Source organism: Xiphophorus couchianus, chromosome 14, assembly GCF_001444195.1.
Source record: "Xiphophorus couchianus chromosome 14, X_couchianus-1.0, whole genome shotgun sequence".
NCBI lineage: Eukaryota > Metazoa > Chordata > Actinopteri > Cyprinodontiformes > Poeciliidae > Xiphophorus > Xiphophorus couchianus.
In genome coordinates, this window is record NC_040241.1 from 8954759 (window position 1) to 8975914 (window position 21156).

General features: G+C 38.7%; 1 protein-coding gene across 1 annotated transcript in view; it reads left to right on the forward strand.

Moving 5' to 3' along the window:
• Positions 1–3395: 3395 nt before the first annotated feature.
• rin1b (Ras and Rab interactor 1b) overlaps positions 3396–21156 on the forward strand; it is a 39295-nt gene continuing 21534 nt past the window's right edge. Inside the window, exon 1 of the mRNA XM_028038351.1 lies at positions 3396–3654. The gene's annotated coding sequence lies outside the window, so the exon portion shown is untranslated. The remainder of the gene's footprint in view (positions 3655–21156) is intronic.

The window sequence follows — 21156 nt, forward strand, 5'->3', positions numbered from 1 at the left end:
TGTGCTGTGCACACAGCCGCTCATCACCATGCAGCTACCTGTCTTCTTCCCGTCTCCCAAAGCAGAAACTCGCCTGCTCTACGCCGGCGTGTGGGGAGGCAGAGCAGCAAGGACGTTGGTGGGAAATAAAAATAAAAAAAGAGACACAGTGTGTGCTATTCTAATTAATCAGCATCCGCTGCGTTGCTGCCGGTTTGACATTGGCTGCAGACCGGCACACCGGAGGCTTTTTCTGCTGGGCGGATGGACGGAGGCGCCGGCCCGCAGAGATGTGACATGTGAAAGCTGCTGCGGAGACGAGGCCGTCATGTCAAGGCCGAGAAACTCTCTGAGACGCACAACATCTGAAGCACAGCTTTTCCCCCTGAAGGCGTTCAGCAGACCGCAGCTTGAGAAAATAGGACATTTAGGAAAAAAAACAGATGATACTTATCACACATCCTGACCTTGCGATAATACAGATTCTTCTTTTGGTCAGATTGAGTTCATAGGAAGCTCACACAGCTAGTGGAGATATCTAGGAGAGCAGATGGGTAACTTGTGCTTGTTTTTTTTTTTTGTTTTGTTTTCTAAAAATAAGGAAGTTGAATCAATTACAGCAAAGAGCAAAGTATTCTCTGCTTACACTGGTTACACAAAGAGATAAATAAATCAAACACTCACATTTAAAGTCCTTGTTGACAACAATTAAAGTGCAAAATGCAGAGATGTGTCTCTAAATTTAAGCTTAGGTGACCAGATGGGGCCCCTTAGGATCCTGAGGTGCTGCACGAAGGAAAAGTTTAAAATTTCAGCAATATGTGTAATTTTGTCACACATAGGCGTTTTGGGGACGGAGGCAGATATAAAGATCAAACTGACATCGGCATAAACAAACAAACAAAAAATCAACAAAATTGATGTGACTCTTTAATAATATATAACGTGATAGACACAAGATCAAGATCAGCAAATATAGATAAAATGTTTGGCATTAACTGACCTAAAACTAGAAATATTTCTTCTTTATCAATGTCAGTCAGAAAAATGTTTTCCTTTTAATAGACTTTGTAAATATCAGGTCTCAGAACAAAGATAATGTCAGACTCTGAACGAACAAGAACAATTCAAGTTTAATCAAATGGAATCTAATTCAGATTCACAATCCAAACATGCATTTAGTGGATGCAAACATCACTAGACTAAAGTAATATTGTGCTTTCAAAATCCACTCTTACAAGGTTAATTCTTCAAATAACAAAAACCAACTTTAAAGAGTTTACCTTGCGTAACAATAAGAGGTTTTGACTTGAAATCAATAAGTTGTTTTTTTTCTTTTACATAATAATCCTGACTGAGTTCAAGGTTCTGGCCGTGTTAGTGTGTCTGCACAATTTCCAAACGTTTATATGTGTAGCAGAGAATCCAGTAGCTTTAATCAGAATGTTTATTCAGCGTTTTTAAGGCTTAAGAGCCATTACTCAGTCATGGAGCAGATTTGTCCTGATTGTTGGATTCAGGCATCGGTTCAGAACGGCTTAAATTTTGATTATTCTGTTCCGACATGTGAAATATCTTCAAGGGTGAACAGGACAGATTTGTGACAAATGACGCAAACAGCTGGAGGCCACCAGGGTTGTGTAAGAAAAGTAAAAACAACAACTAAAGGTTTGTTTAGTTTCTGTATTGTGAAAGTTTTAATCATAACCCCAAATCCTCTTCTGAGTGTGTCAGTGATCAGGTTTGACTATTTGTACTGATTCTTTAAAGCTTTTATAGTACAATAAAACAAACATCCATATGAGCTGACTGGGTTTAATCACTGTAATCTTAATTATGTTAGAGTTATGGTTTAAAATAAATAAAATAAAAACGCATTTGACCATCCTCCGAGGAGCTCCCAGAGCCAAAGTCTCATTATGCTAGAAAATTACCCAAATTCACGGTCTGCTTACTTCTTTTGCAGTTTCGAGCTGTAACTCTCAGGCTATTTCATCTTTTGTTACAGATTCACACTTCATTTCATGAGTGGATAACTTTGAGAACGTTTCTTGGAAGTAATTGAGTAATCTGGCTGCAATCTAAAAATAATAAGGCTGTAAAGTTAACATAGGCGGGTTTGAGTTCACATAATGAAATTAAGGACATTTAAAACAAATGACTCCAACTCTGATAGAACTCTAATGCAGCTGAGTGAGTTATTGGATAAATAACTGGCAAAACTATATTTTGTTGGGAAAAAAATAAAGTCCTAGCTGTGAGCCTGAGACAAATTTGGCTCTGAAACAAATAAACTTGAGTTATCAGAATCCGAACAAGCTGGCAGACGACCAACAAAGTATGCAGTCAAATCTGTGTGAGAGCAAACTGTGTGGTTATGATAAGCTATCATTTAAAATCAGCAGAGACTCAGTATCTAAGGCCTAAAGATTATTGTTAATGTATTTCAAAGTACGAGAGCTGAAGAACGTAGAAACTTGTCAGTGTTCACAAAACATGCCAACAGAAGCTGTTAACTGAAGCAAAATGGTTGGAAATGAAGAGAACAGCTAAGTTTGAACGTCTACTTGTCCCTATTTAAGTACAAGCTAACTGTTAGCACTGCAGCTTGATTGTTATGATGCTAATGGTTTATAATTTCTGTTGCTAAGGACTCAATTATTTATTAACTGCATTTTTATTATTATTATTATTCAAAACTGCCTCCCTCCAAAGAGCACATTGTAATTTCCCACAAACATCCCAATGAAGCACTTCCCATTTAAACCCCGCCTGCGTGGCGCTCGGGTAACTGTGACTGTAAACACGGCCTTTGGCGCCATCCAGTGGTCAAACGCATACGCTGTCACCTGAAACGTGAATGATGGCTGCATGGTGCAGTTATCCACAAATGGCCCACACACTAATAAAAAAAAAAGAAAAAGGCACACCGTGCGTCAAAGTCCATATCCGGTTAGATGACGCATAGAGTAACATTCAAGTTTTAAAAAGGAGTGTGAAACGTCTAAATGTGGCTCAATTATCCTTTCTGTAATCTGAGTCAAACCCCATAAACACCAACCAATTAAAAGCGAGGGTGTGATTGTTAGTGTGGTTTTAATTGACTTCTACGATAAAAAAGTATTTTTCATTATTATGTTTTACAGTTGGAATTGAAAACCGTGTATGATTCTAAAATACTCATATTTATTAAGATAATAATCTGTACTGTGTTTTTTTAAATATAAAAAAACAAAAACAGATCATTTGTCCTTTGTTTAAATAAACGGGTAACGCCCTCGTCACTGTATGAAAAAAGTGTAACATTTTCCGTGCCATAATGTAAATGCGATTGGTTTATGTTTTGTTTTTGTTTTTTGTCAGAGTCATGGAGGCGGCAGAGGGGGGGCACACACACACACACACACGCACCCCGACACACACACACACACACACACGCACACACACACACACACACACAGTGTCTCTGCTGTGACTGTGTATCACTTCAGATGCTCAGATAGAATTAAAAATCTGCGCTCCTCCGCCTTGTCACCAGTGTTGTGCGCATTTTTCCCTCTCCTCTCCCGCAGCATGGTGCTCGGACTCGGAAGCTCAGCGCCGCATTTTTCTCGGACGACTTAGACGAGCCAGCAGAAAGCGCCACCAACACCTGTTCCCACCTTTAGATACAAGGTAAGACGCTTGGGAGGCAGGATTTGGACTCTTTTTCTCTTTTTTTTTCGTTGAACGAAGAAAAAAAAGCAAGTGCGGCTGTCTGCCCAGATTAGAAGTGAGAAAAACAAACATCCAAAATGAGTTTGTGGAGAGTTGGCACATGCCGAGCGCCCGCAGGCTGCCGCACGGTGCGCGTTTTCAGGTTGTTTTTTTGTTTTTTTGTTGTTTCCTCCTCCTGTTTAGGGTCCCTTTTCTCTTCTCAAGTTCAAAGCGCGTCGGCGGCGGTGGTTGTTGTTTAACGTAGTTTCCGGTCAGCAGGGGGACGTCTTCGTAAACAATGCAGTTTCAGTTGGATTCCTGCGTAATAGCACTCCTATTACATAATTTGCCAATTAGCTAGTTCATGATCTCCATCATGTGATATGATCGTCGAGGTTTCATTTCCCTCACACGAGTTTCTTTTCCTTTCTTTTTTTTTTTAGTTTACAAATAAATTGAAGGCAAAGATGTAGATGTGGGTTTTTTTTTTCTTAAAAAAATTTGTTACCAATCAAATCCAACAGCTTCAGGGAATGTTTTCCGTCTTTAGAGCCAATTATCCACTTTTCTTTAGCCAAGTTGCCCCTTCACGAGGAAGGCCAGCGATCAATTATCCACTCAGACCTGTTATTTCACAGGCTCATGATCACTTACCTCCCCTCTGAGGGCAAAATAAATGTAATCTCATACCAGTGGACTATTACATAACTTTAAAACCAAAGTGCCATTCTGCCTGCGTGGGAGTAGATGTGATGTTCCCACTTCCTTGCTGTTGTTTTGCTTGTTAATTGAGTGAGGAGTATTAGTGTAAGCAGAGTTATTTTTCTTACGATTCCTGCAGCTTTTGCTGTAGCCTCTTTTTTAAATTATTATTATTATTATTTCATCTACGTATATCAGGATGCAGATGAAGTGGTCGCTTAGATAATGCGTGCCTACCTACGTGAAGTCTGTGTCTGCTGAGTTGCATGTTAATTCCAAAGGTGGCATGACCAAATGTGCATATATTTTGGTGTGTAGGGTGGTGGTGGTGGTGTGTGTGTGTTAGGAGGCAGGGGGGGTGTAGGAGAGGTGTGATCGTAGGGTGCCCAAGCATGACGCTTGAGAGCTGCTCGGACACAGTTCAACCCTTCGCTGAGTCTGTCCTGGTGTTGCGCAAACAAGACATGCTACGCTAACCTGACACATCCTTCCTGAAGACTGCTTCAGATTGGGATCACCAACAAGAAGCCAAAAGTATAGACTGTAAGGTGACGCAACTGTACAGTTCTACAGTTCTGATGATTTTAGAAGAGTTTGTCTTACAGAGAGAGATCTGATCAACCCGTCCGATGAAATCTGAGAGGATGGTGGCTCAACCGCATGAAACCCGCTGGGACCAAATGAGCTCACAGGAGATGATTAATTAGAGAAGCAGCCAAGAGTCCCATGGTAACATTTTCTTAACCACGGACTTGGAAGCTAGTTAGAAAGTAGAGCAAAAGACAAGCCAGTCACGTATGAAAACCTGCTAGAGGCTGTAAAAGACTTGAGTCTGGGTAGAGGTTTTCCCCAACTACCTTTTAGCATAAAGCCAGAGCAACAGTGGATGTGAGCTACTTTACAGTAAAGAAAAAATGTTTTCCTCATGTGCAACATTAACAGCGATAACAAACACAAAAAACATTAGTTCTTGGTGGTTCTGCAATGAACTCAGGAGGCGTTACTCAGTCCCTCCAGGATGTTGCTATCTGTGTTTTTTGGTGATTGTTGCTGCATTAATTGACAGATTTTGCTGCACCTTTTTCAAACCATTGCGATCAAATTTCTTTTAAGCACATAACCCCCTCCTGCCCCCCCCAAAAAAACAAGACAGGATTTTAACATAGTTAATATATAGACTATAAATAAAATGTTCAAGTATCTTCATCAAATAACACCCTGAAGAATGTCCTGAGGTCATTCAAGTTAGCATGAACAGCTGGATGCTGCAGTTTTTTGACCCACTATAGGCAAAAAAACGCAGCATCCTGCATGTCACAGGTTCAGCTTTCAAGAGATGTTGCGAAACAGGAAGCTAAATTAGTACTGGGCTAAAGGGAACGAGCTAAAACTCAGCAGAGCAGTGATTGGTCAGGAAAGTAGGAAATGCAGAAAACATTGAGTTGATCCGTCGGATTGGCGGAAAAGTTGCAACGACTGGTGGAAATGGGAACCTGCGATCGCAACTTCCTAGAGGGATTGTTTAGTACAACTGCATAAGATATAAATAAGATATATTTGTGATCTTATTTATATATCTTATATATGAAATAAGATATAAAAAGGAAACTATGTATCATTTACCTGTCATGAAACTCCTACCTCGCGTTGATCAATCGCTTAAAATCCAGATGAGCCCCATAGTTTTGGTTATGATCCTGCGTGGGTCATAACAGTATGTTTAGGCAGAGAAAAATGACAAAACTAACAGATAAACTGCTGTGAAACATGATCACATAAACATGAATATCTTAAATTGTGAAAACCCTAATTAATAAGAAGGCACTCATGCTAAAGAAACAATCTTTCTTAGGATTTCTGAAATATTTTAGACTTCTGTCTGGATAATAGCTAATTCGCTACAAAACCTGGGAAAACTCAAATTCTGTCACGCTTTAAAGTTAAAGAGTTGGGGAGTTTCTACCTTTAGTGCACGCATTCCTATGAATACAGGCAGAGAAGATATTCACTATACACAGTTACTGTCATGGTCAAGTGTTGGTGCAACCAGGCTACTGTCTGAGAAAAAATAAAATATCCCAAATCTGTCCTGGTAAAACCTTTTAATCACCTGGTTAAATCAGTTTGGTGATTCATTCACGCTGATATTATAATAAAGACACTTTTTCTTGTCGGGCAAACTCAGTTTCAAACATAACGCTGCTTATGTAAGCATTAAGGAGAGAAGGTCTCACCCTGATTTCTTCAGAAAATCTTTCTTCACTTGCAGTTAAACATGTTTTTGTCTGTCCAGTTGAACTCGCTGCTGTTTATCACTCAGTTTGCAGCCTTGTAACTTTTGTGCCACTGATTTTACTGTCTGGCGAGCGCAACGAGGAGTCCAAGCCAATAAAGGGAAATTGCTCTTGTGGGACAACATTGTCCAGCCACAGACCGCAGGTAGCACGGCAGAATAAAGTGGGAGATGTTGTTGCTTACGCTGACAGTAAAGACGCTCCTCCTGAATCAGCCTCTTGTTACCACAGAGGACCCGACCCACCGTATCACCAATATGCTTTTATTGTGGAGAGACGGAGGGCTCTGGTTTGGTGTACGTGAAGAAATGTTTTAGCTTAAAGCTGCAGGGTGTAACTCTTACAAAAACAGGTTTTTTCCATGTGTGTTTTAAACCGTTACCATGTCGTGATATGAGGCACAAAACCCGTGAGAAAAAATCAAGCTCCTCCACCTCCTCTCAGCACTACTATCACGGTCTGCAAAAAACAACCCATCAGATCCAGGAGGAGTGTCTTAGCGCTGTCAATTATGCTCATGTACGTGCTGCTCAATGTGCTAATGCAGTTGCAGGAAAACTGTTTATCCGGCGGCGACAGTGGCCATGCTAACTAGTCTTAGCATTCGGGGCAGGCTCCATTGTGGCGAGCCAGTTGTAGCCTAGCAGAGAGCGAGGCGGAGGATGTGAGTGGCGCATACATGAGCATGATTGACTACGCTAAAACCCTCCTCCTGGCTCTGATTGGTGTATTTCTTCAGTTAGTACTGGGCGCACTGGGGGAAGGCAAAGGAGCTCCAGCTTTTTCACATATTGTCTGTCTTATGCTGTCATGGCAAAATGGTAGTTTTAAAAAATATTTAAAAGAAACTGTTATAAAAGTTACGTACTGCAGCTTTAATTTTACTCACAATAAACTTTCTCATTATGATGTATAAGCTGCTCCCAACACTTAAATAGTCTGAAACTGTTATGAGAAAAAATAATATGGGTGATGCCAACAACTAGAAACTGATATAACTGTTAACAAGCTGAATAATTTATCTCATGCAATCTGTTAAAGTGGACGTCTTGCATCACTGACTACATATTACTCCCAATAATGATTGATGATAATATTGGTTAATGTACGTTTTACACTAGATGGAGTACAGGCATTAAGACCTGAAGGTCGGCAAGAGGAGCTAATTTTTAAGTCAAATGAGTTTAGTGGTAGCGACAGCGCCTACGGATCTCCCTCAGGAAATGAGTCGATGTGGTGACGGTGGAGCTGAAGCAGCTGAATGTGCCCAAGTTAACTAAAGGTTGAGGGGAAGCCGAGGATTTGTCACCTGACAGAGCTCCAGGGCAAAAGAAAGCAAGTAATTAGCTAGTGGGAGTTAAAACGGATCCTGGTGCAGCGCTGGAGCTCTCTTGACACGTTCATTCGTCAAGGTTTCTACATATCGCTGAGTTCATTTCTAATGACCTGTGTGTTGTTGCTTAACGTCATCATGAACAATATTTTGGTTGTGTTTAGACAAATGTTCATTGTTAAAATGCAAAGAAAGATTCAAGAAGAGCTGAATGAGGGAAAGAAATGACAAGTTGGAAGAAGAGTCTTAAAACGTCAGGAACATGTTGCTTTTTCTAAAGACTGTTTTCTTCAGCAAAGGTGAAGATAATCTGACAGGAAAGAGAAAGTAAAGACATGCGGCTCAAGAACGGGAATCGAACCCTGTTGAACACTACAGCCTTTCACACACAATGAGACACCAAGTAACAACTTCACCCTTTTTTTACACTTAGCAGTTTTAAAAAATGGTAAAGCATTTGGACAAGTAATTTTTTTAAATATTTGCACATATATAACTCTGGAAAAAATGAAGAGTTCACTGCTCTGAGCCCCATTGAAAACCTCCTAGTTATTGATCTCTGAACTCTTCCTGAGTTAAAACTTTAGTTTTGTTGTTTCTAAATGGATATAAACTTGTTTTCTTTGCATTATTTGAGGTCTGAAAGGAACTGCATCTTTTTCATTATTTTGACCATTTCTTATTTTCTTCAAATACGAACTAAAGTTTTGCTTGTAATTTCAGAGACATGTTGTCAGTAGTTCATAGAATAAAAGAACAATGTTCATTTTAGTCAAACATAAACCTATAAAGAGTAAAATCAGAGAAACTGAACATTTTAAGTCATCTCTCTTTTTTTCCAGAGCGGTAAATAGTTTATATTGGTATATATTACTATTCAACTGTTTTTCATTTTTATTTCAAAATTTACATTGTGCAGATATAAATGCACTTGTAACATTTTTATTCTGACAATAAATCAAACTAAACTTTAACATTTTAATTTAATAAGAAAATTCTTTGTTCAGAGGCATAATTAATATTTTGATTACTTCCCTCAAAACCAGAAGTTCACACACATTAAGACTACTTTGCTTTTAAATCAGTTTGATAATCTCATGCAGGTACTCATGTAAGTGCCTGACAGGATCATTCAAATCATTTAAGTCAACAGGAGGTAGATTATAGGGCAGCACTTACTGTACATACTGCCTTAAAATCTGCCTCCTTGTGTGACATCATGGAAAACTCAAAATAAATCCGCCAACATATCAGGAAGAGAACGGTGAACCTCTACAAGTCTGGTCCGCCATCGGGTCCAGTTTCTAGATGCTGTATTCTTCTGTTCAGAAATCAATATGCAAGTTTATACAAGTTGGGAATATCCATCAAGCACACTGTCCAAAATGTGCATATCAGCCACAGAACAAAAACAATTGAAACAAAGTTGTTTACTGATTTTACTGAACAGCCACTCAGACAGGAAGAGTCCAAGTAACACAAGTCAGATTACGTTTTCAAAATGTCTTTGAAGACCAAAACTGTAATTTCTGCAGACTCTTCCTGTGGTCTGATAAAACTAAAACGGAAACGTTTGACCACAATGTCGTTGCTACACTTATAGTGACTGATTTACTTCACAAAATAGGTAGAACAGTGAGTAAAGCGTTGTTGGAATATTGAGGTGAAATCTCACAAAGTCAACCAGGAAGTTAAAGCTTGTTAGAGATATTTGACATGTTTGTCCCAAGTTATGCAGCTTGAAAAACAATTCTACTAAATATTTATAGCCAAACGGATGGATGAATTTTGTCATTCATCAAATGCAAATAATTTCAGTAATCTTACCTCAGGTAAAACAGAAATAGCTAAATTTTTGATGGCCAGACGGTGTAAAGTTACTTGATTAGGTGAATAAAATGACAAATGTTTCTGCAACATGATTACAATAATAATGCAGGCTTTTGTCCTCTTGTGGTCACTCTAACACAATCTGAAATTGGAGGATGTTCCTTTAGTATTTAGTCAGTATTAAGAGACCAGTCTGTGTGGAAATCGCTTAAAGGGACAGACACTGACAACGTGATGATGGGCTCCTTTCCACACACATTCTGCACGCAGCGTTTCGAAAATATTCTTATCTCATTCCACACGATGCTTTTTAAGAATTCATTTTGCAAACTGCTCCTTTTTCAGTCAAGCATTTAAAGCATTTTGGCAAAAAAAAAAAAAATGCTTCTTACCTAACAGCCCTTCACCAAAATAATGTTTTGTAAGAGGTGATGTTCGTGCAACATTTCACTCTGAACCAGTGAGTCATCAAGGCCCGGTCAGATCGGAAAAGGGAGAACGCGGTCCGTAAAATAAAAAAGGAATTTAAACTTTTTAAAAATGTCTTTCCAGCTATTTCCCAGAATTTCTCGCGGGCTTTCAGTTTTATGACACAGTTTTCTTGAATGTTGACTTGCTAGGTGCTAAAAACCCAATTCTTTCTTTTTTTTTTTTGGTAGTATTCTACATTTGATCACACATGGGAAAATATAGTACGTATATATGAACGATCATCTTTTTCTCATGGTCTTCTTACAAAGTCATATCTGAAAAGTGTGGCATGTATTTGTATTCAACCCCCATGAGTCAATACTTCATAGAACAACTTTTCCTTGAAGTTATGGCTTCAAATCTTTTGGGGGAGGGCAGCTTCTCACATGTAGAGATTTACTATTTGATCATTTATGTTTATGTTAATTTTTGAGGGTCTGAAATCAGACTGAAACCAGTTTCAGGCGATTTACTGCCAAGATATTGTCTGACTAAAACAGGGACTTTGATAGTGGCTTCATAATTGCGACGGTTGTCCTTTGTTAGCTAAACGGAAACTATTTTACATAAAGCCTGTCTGATTATAGTCTGAATCTGCTGTAGGCGTAAAGCTGCCTCTTTGTTAATATTTTACAAAGCAGATTGAGTAGATTAGTCTATTTATAATTCTATGGATTTGTTTTTTTTTTAAGGGAACACAGACATCATTTGTCTCTTGTTTCATGTTCAGCTCGTAGATCACAAAATGAACTTTCTCTGGGTTTTGTTGAGAGCAGTGAAACAGTAAAACAACATAATTCAAGTGTCTAAATAAAGGGTTAAGGTTTGGCAATAAATGCCTGTAAATTATTTTATTGAGACCCTTGCCCATTGGAGAAACAGACGAAAGTGTTTTCTCTGAAATAATCGAATATCTTTAAAAGATTTTTTTAAAGTATAGTATAAGGACTGAATTTGATTAACATCTATTTTTTTTTTTTGCCAAAATAACTAGAGCTACATAGTTAATACTTTTGATTTTTTGGAACAATTCCTGATAAAGCCCAGAAGCTCTGGCCTTATTTGGATTTAGCATGATGCATTATGTTGACATGAACAATATTTTATGTAGTTAGGTGGCAAAACAAGAGTCAGGACAGATAAATGAAAGCAGATATTTACATTTACATAAAAAGACAGCTTTTTTTCTCTCTTTCTGTGTGACTAACATTAGACTAAACTTCCTGTTTTAGGTCAGTGGGTGGCACATAAAGCATTATGAGCAGATAAAGTTCTATGAAAAAGTATTCACCCCCTTACAGATGTCTTCTGCTTTTGCTTTTTTTGTCGCAGTTAAATGTTGCTGATAATCAAACAAACTTTAATTTCAGACAAATTTGATCACGACTATTAAGCGAATATTAAGCTAACTAAATATGCTGGCGGCAGTGTGATGGTCTGGGACTGCTACGAAATCTACACTAGTCTAGTCAAACTTAAATCTAATCAAAATATTGTTGCATGACTTTAAGCAAGCCATTTATTCTCAAAACAACTTTTCAATGTGTTTTGAATGAAAAGGATCTGCAAAAACGACGTGGATGTTAAACAGTCAGTACCAGTCATCACGTATGTCTGATCAGCTGTTGCCGTCAATAATTTAGCGGAAGGGACTTTTTCAAAAGTTTGCTTGAATAGTTGTTTTTTCCTCAATAAAAATAATTATACTTTAGAAAGGGGCATTTGCATTTACTCAGCTTATGTTGGACTCATAAAAATAGGATAACAATCTTAAAAATAGCGTGAATGTGTCATAAATTTTTGTAAAAGGACTATGTGACACTTTTTTAGGGTTTTTTCTTACAGTTTTTAAAATACACACATGCACATGTTTTTGTGGCCATCTTTGTGGGGACTTTCCATTGACTTCCATTCATTTCTACTGCCTAAATCTTACTGTTATCATAATCCTGACCCTAAACAAAACTCAATTCACACCTTAGTCCTAAATCTAACCCCTGACCCAAAAACAGTATTTCCCCTTGTGGGGACCAGGGTTCGGTCCCCACAAGATCAGTGGGTCCCCACAATGTAGTATGTGTCAGGAACATGGTCCCCACAAGGTATTATAAACAAACATACACACACACACACCCACACACGCACACACAGTTCTGGGTGTGACAGAACTATTTGTGACAGCTCTCCGGAGCCGCCACACCATCAGATGAACCGATCTGTTTCTATGATTATCCAAATTCACAGTTATGCTAACAGTCCCTTCTTCTGTTCTGCAACCCGACTGTTGCCTCTGACTCACACTGATGCCTTTGTATGACTTCACACATATACTGACACGCAGCTCTCACATCTTTTTTACCAACACTAAGTGAATGTGCAGTTGTTTTTACTGCAGCAGGCATCAAAACGGACGCCTGTCATCAGTTGGCAGCCCCCACGTGTCCGCTGCTGCCCCCTGTGGATACTTATAGCCCACCGCAATTATGTTCTTCCATTAGTCATCCTACGCGTTGTGGTGATGGGCTACTGGCTATACTTAGCCATCGCCATGGTCACTCCTGTGCAAATGAGAGATTTTACAAACATAATTGTAGTTGGCGTCAAACAGGATGAATAGAGATGAGTGTTACGCACACAGTTCTTGTTTTATTTCTGGGTTGATTTTTTTGTTAGTTTTTTTTTATTTTACCAAATGCGGAGACGTTTTAGTGATCGAGCACCTTTTATTTTTTGTGTCAATTAAAATTCACCCAGTTAAATAAGGGCAAAACAATCAGGCTGCCTCTTTTAAATTAATTTACATCAGTGAAGGCAGTAGGGATGTTGACAACTTTAAAAACAAACCAGATTAATAAGCAAGTTGGCTTGTTTATATCTGAAATATGAGGTGTAATTTGATATGCATTACATTTCAATAATAAACAATATTAGCATTTACTTTATAGTACATTTAAAAAATCGCTTTTATTATACAGAACCATAATTTCATTATGGTTCTGGGTGACGTCTGAACTTTTTATCCTGTAATTTAAAGCTGCAGACGCCTTTATTTTTATGTAAATGTTCATCATCTGTAGAATAGTTTACTGTTAAAGTAAACACAGTACAGATACTCTAAAAATGGTAAAATATGTGTGAATTTATCTGCCAGAAATTTACCAGTAACATGCCAGTTACATTTTCAACACTAATTTTTGAAGTAATTTGCTGTAAAAATAAATACAGATGTTAAACTAAGTTTATAGTAAAATTCAAGTTTCTGTAGCTGACAGTACTTTACTGTAAGTTTAGTTTTAGTACTGCATCCATTTAATCAGAAACCTGCAGCACAAATAAAATGTAGTGCAACACTTTAAAGAACAGTCTGAGTTTTACAGTAAAATAATTCACATGGGAAATAATTTTTTATCAACATGAGAAGTGTAAAGGAAGAACTATTTATTAAAACTTTGAACAAAACGTTTGGCTCGTCTCTTCCTTAAAAGCCCTGGATCCTCTCGGCGAGCAGCGGGCAGCTGTAAAACGAAACTAAACAAGGCGTGTTGACGTCACAGATCACAGAGTTTAATTCATACAAAGCAACGCATGAATCAGTTAACAAAGCTGCAGAGGTACAGAGATATGCATTTTATCACAAAATAACAACAGACAAAGACAAACACGAAACACAAAGACAGACAAAGGCGCCCACGTGGAGAAAAGATGGAAAAAAACTCTCTCTCTTTCTCTTTACACGTCATCTTATACCAAAGAGGTGTTTCCGTATTTTAATATATGCAAAGAAGGCGTTCTTCCTGTTGACCAACCGAGAGCCACCTTGGAAAAACGTAAACCTTCCCCTAAGTTTTAATGACAAAACTCAAGAGTCATTTTAGTTGTTAAAGTTATAAGTTAATTTCACAAAACCTATCTTGCTCCTCTGCAGTCAGCTTCTCCAAAGATTTGAATCTTTGCCTTATCACAAACAATATTTAAAAGGTGTATCCGAAATTAAACATAGATGTTTCCAAGATTCGAAATCTGTGATCAACTCCAGATGCAGCTCAGAGCCCCTGGGAAACCCCCAACCTCTGACCTCTAGGCAGGGGAAGATATTCTTTATGGCCTGCTAATTTAAAGCCTTTCAAGAGCATAGTATTTTATGGCTGCTCTAAGTTACAGCCTTGCCAGGAGAATGTTTATCTCTGCTTAACATTTGTCCAAATAGGAATGTTTATCTCTTAAACGCACATGGCATGAGATTAGCCATATTAAACACTCAACAATATCCATATTTCCTTAACAGAAGAAAGAGCAGAAACTGGGGACAGACTTGCTTAAACATCTAAATCATAAGTATATTGTCAATAACACTCAAATTTTGCATCATTCATCTTTGCTGTGAAGAAATTATTTACATACATCCACTTCTAACTGAGCAAAAGTTTTTAAAATAACATTAATTCATCTTTAGATCTGATAGCCTGCACCCACAGCTCTACATGTACGCGAATTGCGACTAGTGACAAGAAGGAAATCTTCTTGGGATTTTCTGAGACTTTGTGTCAAAAATGTCCTTTAATTCTTAAAGGTTTAGCTGAGTGTCGCCGTCTGCCAACAAATCAGCCTGAATATGACGTTGTTGGTTTGCAACGATTACTGGGTCGTGACCTGAAGGGTCACCCAAACTTTAATGCCGGTCACCTCATCGTGATGTCAGAGGACGGAAAAAATGATGCTTTGATCCAACTGAGCGACGGGCGGGCGCTCAGCTCCAATCAGCAGTCTGATCAGCTGTGTCTGAAAAGCCTTTGTTATGGTTTCATCTTTTCGTCTGTCTGCAACATGCCTAAAAGATCTTCTCTGCAAATGCTTTGGATTTTCCTGTGCAGCTCCTGAGAGACCGTGTTGTCTTACCTCCTGAGACTGAACCCGACAAATACCCCCCGTTCCTTCATGCTGGTAATTGGTCCCAGCTGGCATCCAAAAAATCCTCCTCTCACACATCCAGAGCAACCCAGTGACGGTCTCATAGGGGGTAGAGGTCGTTGCCTTTTTGACAGACAGATAAGGAACTGGGAAAACTATTACTGGTATTTCTGATTGCTTAGATCCTGAGAGCAAGTTGGTGACATCTCCAATGGGACACGAGTTGGAAAAATTCAGTTTCTCTGCTTTTGTTGAACTGGATATGAAAGACTGTAAAGATGAAAACTTCACACTCATCCCGTTTTCCTTAGACTAAATAAGAAAAGTGATTACAAAGAGATTTTTACATATAAGGTTTCAAGGCATTTTGATGATGCCTGGATAACCATTACAGCTAAATGTGTTGAGTAATAAAGAATACTAAACGTTATTTTGTTACTTCAGACAGTCAAACATAATATTCTTATAGCTACAAGCGGAAAAACACAGCTGTTAACATTAATGCTGCACACGTCCAACACCACAAAAGGCATTTGATTCTTTCAGGCTTCTGTAAATCTGAAGTGGCCCATTCACAGCATCAAACAAGAGACAGACAGACAGACATGCTTCTGTTAAAACTGCAGTTTAGTCAGAATCAAATTAAATGTCACCTAAGAAAGACGAGACAAGAATATGAGACGGCAGCTTCCATTTACAAACTTAAGAGAAGGGGGGGGGGGGAAACTTGGAAAAATATTAACATTATCAATTCCTCTCACATGCCGCAGCCAAAACTGTAAGTATGTAAACATTTGTAAGCATTCCCTAAAGAAATTGTCTGTAATCAAGAGGACTAAAAACTTAGTTTTAAGCATAATGGTTTGCAAAAAAGAACTTGGTATTTTAAAAAAAACAAAAAAAACTTAATTTCAAAGTAGGAGCTCAGAAAACGTAGGAACAATACTGAGGTTCTGACTCAGTTCCCAGATTCTTTACAGACGATAAAAAAGCAACTGAAACATGGACATATTGTTTGAAGAAGGTAACAGAAAAAAAGGGTGACGCATCAATTTAGCACCAGAGAACGACAGCAGAAAAAAGAGCAGAACGCCTTACTTGTTGTCTGGGTCTCTGTGGACGTGTGATTCTGACGTCTGGCTCTAGTTTTGGGTGTTGACTGAGATTCTGCACCAACAGCTGTCAACAGGGATGGAAGAGCAACGTCTTTTGAGACAGAGCAGGAGATTATTGACCTTGAAACCAAAACGTTTAGTCTGATTCAATGTCAGACCACGAGACACTGTGTGTCTTCTTATACAGTTTAAGTATATCTGGTTTTAGCTGTATATTTATATTTCTGTGTCTCATCATGTTTTCAAAGGTACTGAGCTTCCAACTAGAATAACAGAAAACTTTTACTCCAACTCCGTCTTTGCAGTTTTCAAGCAATTTTTCCAGATACATGTCAACATTTCTGACAAAATGTCAGTTTGCCAAATCTTTTCTTAATCACCTGCGTAAATCTACATGTGATCAGGACGTGGTAATAATTTACCAAAACAAAGCATTATATAAAAGCTCAAATTCTGACCGTAAATTAGTTTGCTGGCTTCAGTCACGACGTGACATGGTACAAAGTGCACAACATGCTGTCACTGTCGCTGCAGGTTTATGTTGAAGTCTGTGCAGCAGGGCTGATGATGTGGCAGAGGCCGGACATTGTTAGTAGCTGAATCAGCTCGGTGTCACCGAGGATTCAGTTTCCTCCTTGTTCTCCCTTTGCTGCTTGTCTGGGAGTTAGCTCTTGCTGTCTCAGGACAAGTTTAACTTTTCCATCTCGTTCTTCCTGCATATATACATAAGTTGAAGTTTCATGCTGTGTTTTAATTATTATTTTTTCTTTGCAGGCAGTATAGAGGTATGGCAAAATTCAGCTAATTTTGTTGTGAAACCTGCTTAGCTCAGTGTAAAACAGTTTATTAACTGGAGGATGCTTTCCATTATCCTTTTCCTATTGTTGCCACATCCACCTACTCATAAAACTCAACTGAATTCATTGTTATTCTCCCTCAGGATGATAACTTCTGTGTTTTCTGGTGAATAATTTTAGCTAGATTACTAACTGCTCTCAAATCTATGCTAAATATGAACCTAATTAGCTTTTTTTTTTTTTAATTCGCTACCATTATTATAATGACATGAAATGTTTACAATACTACAACACAACACAAGAAACATTATTAGCTTTTTCTTGAAATAACATGTTTCTAAAGTTAAATCCCAACAAAGTCAAACATGACAAACATTAAATCCCTTTAGTCTTGGGGAACATCACATGTAGCCTTTGATCAGATATTTATAGTAGCTAAAGTAGTGTTGCTCTGCCTGTTAGAGGAACGTTGCGTGACCCGAGCATGAAATACTCCGCTCACAAATACTCATACTTTAAAGTTTTTTTTCTGAGGAAGATGTATTAAGAGGACCTTATGAGAACCAAAAATCATCAAACTTTAAAGATTTTCCGCAATGTTGCATATGATTTTAGATGAACAGACTTTAACGCTGCTAAGAGTGAAGCAGTTTTGAAGCAGGACAGATCTAACTGGCTGAACATGGAATCGTTTCTCATGTTGCTTTTGCTTTTATCCATTTTAATGTTTTTCATTTGTTCAAAGCAGCTCAGTGTTGCTTCTGTATTTAACATGATGCTTTGAAATGTCTTTTTTTTTTTTGTCTACAACAGTAAAATAATTCCAGAGGTTGTTCCAGTTTCTCTCTGTCCTGCACTGAGCATCATGCCGCTCTCTCTTCTTTTTCTCTTTTCTGCCCCCAATTCTTGAAGCCTTTTTGAGGGCTTGTCTAAACAAAGGTGTCTGCCAAACCTGAGACTGAGGCATGCATTTGTTTTCGGAGAAAAAGACACACCTGGACACGTACAAACTTCTGACTGTGGACGCTATTCCTGTGTGACCAGAGAGACATATCTGCTTCAGAGGCAAACCACTACATCCTGCAAATAAGGACACCATGATGTCTCTGTGAGACCAAGGCTTTCACAGAGAAGCTACATGCTGTCAGAAACTTTTTCATCCTACACAGTTCTCCCACAAAATGCTGATTGTTGTTTTTTTTTTTACACGGAGGAAAGCATGTCTTCACATGGAGCCTGCGAGTGACAGGTGGAGAAACAAAAATAGAGAGAAGAAAGCTGCTCCCTCAGTTTGAGAAGCCAAGCAGAGATTTAAAACCAACTCTCTGTTTAGTAAGTAAATCTGTCCTGACAGATTTGCTGATGGAAAACAATCTGTTGGAGTAATACAGCTAAGTAAACCAGGAATACAAGCCAAAGCAGATGTTTACAACAAATATGTAGACATACACACATTTTTTATTATCATTTCTCACTCTCTGATTTTGAATGAGACTAAACTGTTTTAACTCAGTTAGCATTACCTGAAATAATTAAGTTAGAAAACAATCATAGACTTTTTTTGTAGCACAATTTATTACTTTCTTTCAATTCAATTCCCATGGCTTTGTAAACTTTTGATCAGATAATTCACAACACTTGAATATATAGGGGTTGGATGTAATTTAAAGCAACGCGCCGCTTCCTTATGAATCGTTGTGGAAAAATCAAACGTAAACACTCGACACAACAGAAAGGGATTCTTGAACCTCCACAAGTACAGGTCACTTCAGGGAGACACATCCATCAATCTGAAGAGTAATGAGCAAATATACACTCGGCGGCCACTTTGTTAGGTACACCTGTCCAACTGCTCATTAACACAAGTGTTGAATCAGCCAATCACATGGCAGCAAATCACTGCATTTAGACATGTAGACATGGCCTAGACAATCTGCTGCAGTTCAAACGGAGCATCAGGATGGGGAAGAAAGTTGATTTAAGTGACTTTGCATGTGGCATGGTTGACGGGCTGGTCTGAGTATTTCAGAAACTGCTGATCTACTGGCATTTTCACGCACAACCGTCTCTAGGGTTTACAGAGGATGGTTCAAAAAAATAGAAAATATCCAGTGAGCGACAGTTCTGTGGGCGCAAATGCCTTGTTGATGTCAGAGGTCAGAGGAGAATGGCCAGACTGGTTTGAGCTGATAGAACAGCAATGGAAACTCTAATAAGGGCTCGTTACAACTAAGATATGCAGAAAAGCATCTCTGAACGCACATCAAACCTTAAGCCGGACGTGCTACAGCAGCAGAAGACCACACTGGGTGCCACTCCTGTGGAAACTGAGAACAGGAAACTGAGGCTACAATTCGCAATCGGACAATAGAAGAAAACGTTGCCTGGTCTGATGAGTCTCGATTTCTGCTGCGACATTCGGATGGTGGGATCAGAATTTGGCGTCAACAACATGAAAGGATGGATCCATCCTGCCTTTCAGGCTGGTCCCTACAGTCTCATTTCATCTCTGGTGTAATGTTTGTTTCTCTGTTTATATCTACAACCAGCTTCACACTGGAAACAAGGCTCAGGATAACATGTACTGCTCACCTGTTCTGGATACCTCTGCCTTTACACTCACTTTGAACCTGAGTGCTGCCCTTTCTTCAGTCTGATCAGGTTTTGCTCTTATTGTATATATCTGATGAGTGATGGCTGACTTCAGAATCAGAGATGTTCTCCCCAAACTCTACATGAAATTGGAAAACACACACCAACACTGATGATCACAGCACCTGTTATGTTTTTCTTTTCTTTTCAGCTCTGGTTATAATGTGTCTTTTGTTCAGTGTTTGTCTCATTACATCAGCTCTCCATCACTCACTGAGACAGCTTGTAGGTCAGCTCTTCTACCCGGCATTTCATGTGAGATTTCCTTCCAATTTTGTTTCAGCTCATCTCCAAAAGGTTTAGCTGGGTTTCTCCGCCAGTCAATCAAATCTTTGGACGGCAAAACCAGACACTTGTTTCTGAAGAAACCAGTAGCTTGCTCTGTTTTTGAGTGGTTTGCTGCAGCCTGCGAGATTGCTTTCCTTTTACTGGGGCATTCGACCACGACTGGTAAAACAAGACCTGCAGTTCTGCAAACTTTATCTTTGATTCCAAGCAGAATCCGTCATGTGGCTCACAGCAGGTCTTATTTCAATAGGTTTAAAAAACAAAGAACAAAAGTTATGATCCTTAATACTGAATGAAGTAATCACAGGAAAACAAAGCAGTCCAGGCCCTTTATCCCCGCCTACCTAATGTTGGTTCTGAGGGTCACAGGTCAGATTATTTACACCCAAATATGTCCTGGAAGCATGTTTAGCATGTTTATGCAGAAATAACTGGGTTTCAAACTAGAAACAGTCACCTTTCTATGCAAGATTCATAAAAAATAGTATAATGAAACAGTTCATATCCTCCAGGTCTCCTGTTTAAAAGCATGCATTGGTACAGTATGTTGTTGTAGTTGGTGGACAGCTGTTTTTGTTTGTTTGTGTTTTTAACATCAGTTTGCCAAGGGACTTCAGATGTAAACTAACTCTTCTGTCTTATTATTATTAATGAGATTGATACAAATAATATTGTAACCAATATAATGGTTATAATCAATATAATGTCCTGGTTTATTTGCCCTTTTATTTGTCCTGGTAAATAAACAAATAAATTAATGAATAAATAGGATCATTTGGTATTACGCCCAGTTGGATCAAAGAACTCCGCTGCTTTTATTATCACAGGCCTCACATGTACAACAGCTTTCAGCAGACACATGTTACCATTTGAGTTTGGCTTTCTACCGATTGTATATAAATATATTCACTGTATTCATTTAGTTTTCATGTTGTGAACAATTGTGGGACAATTGTACCTTGCAATCCCTTACATTGCTGTGCCTTGGCATGCGTTGCCTTGTTTTGCAGTGCCTTGATACGCCGTGTCTTGTCTTGTCTTCACGTGGCTTGACTTGCTTTGCTATCCCTTGCAATGCCTTGTCTTGACAT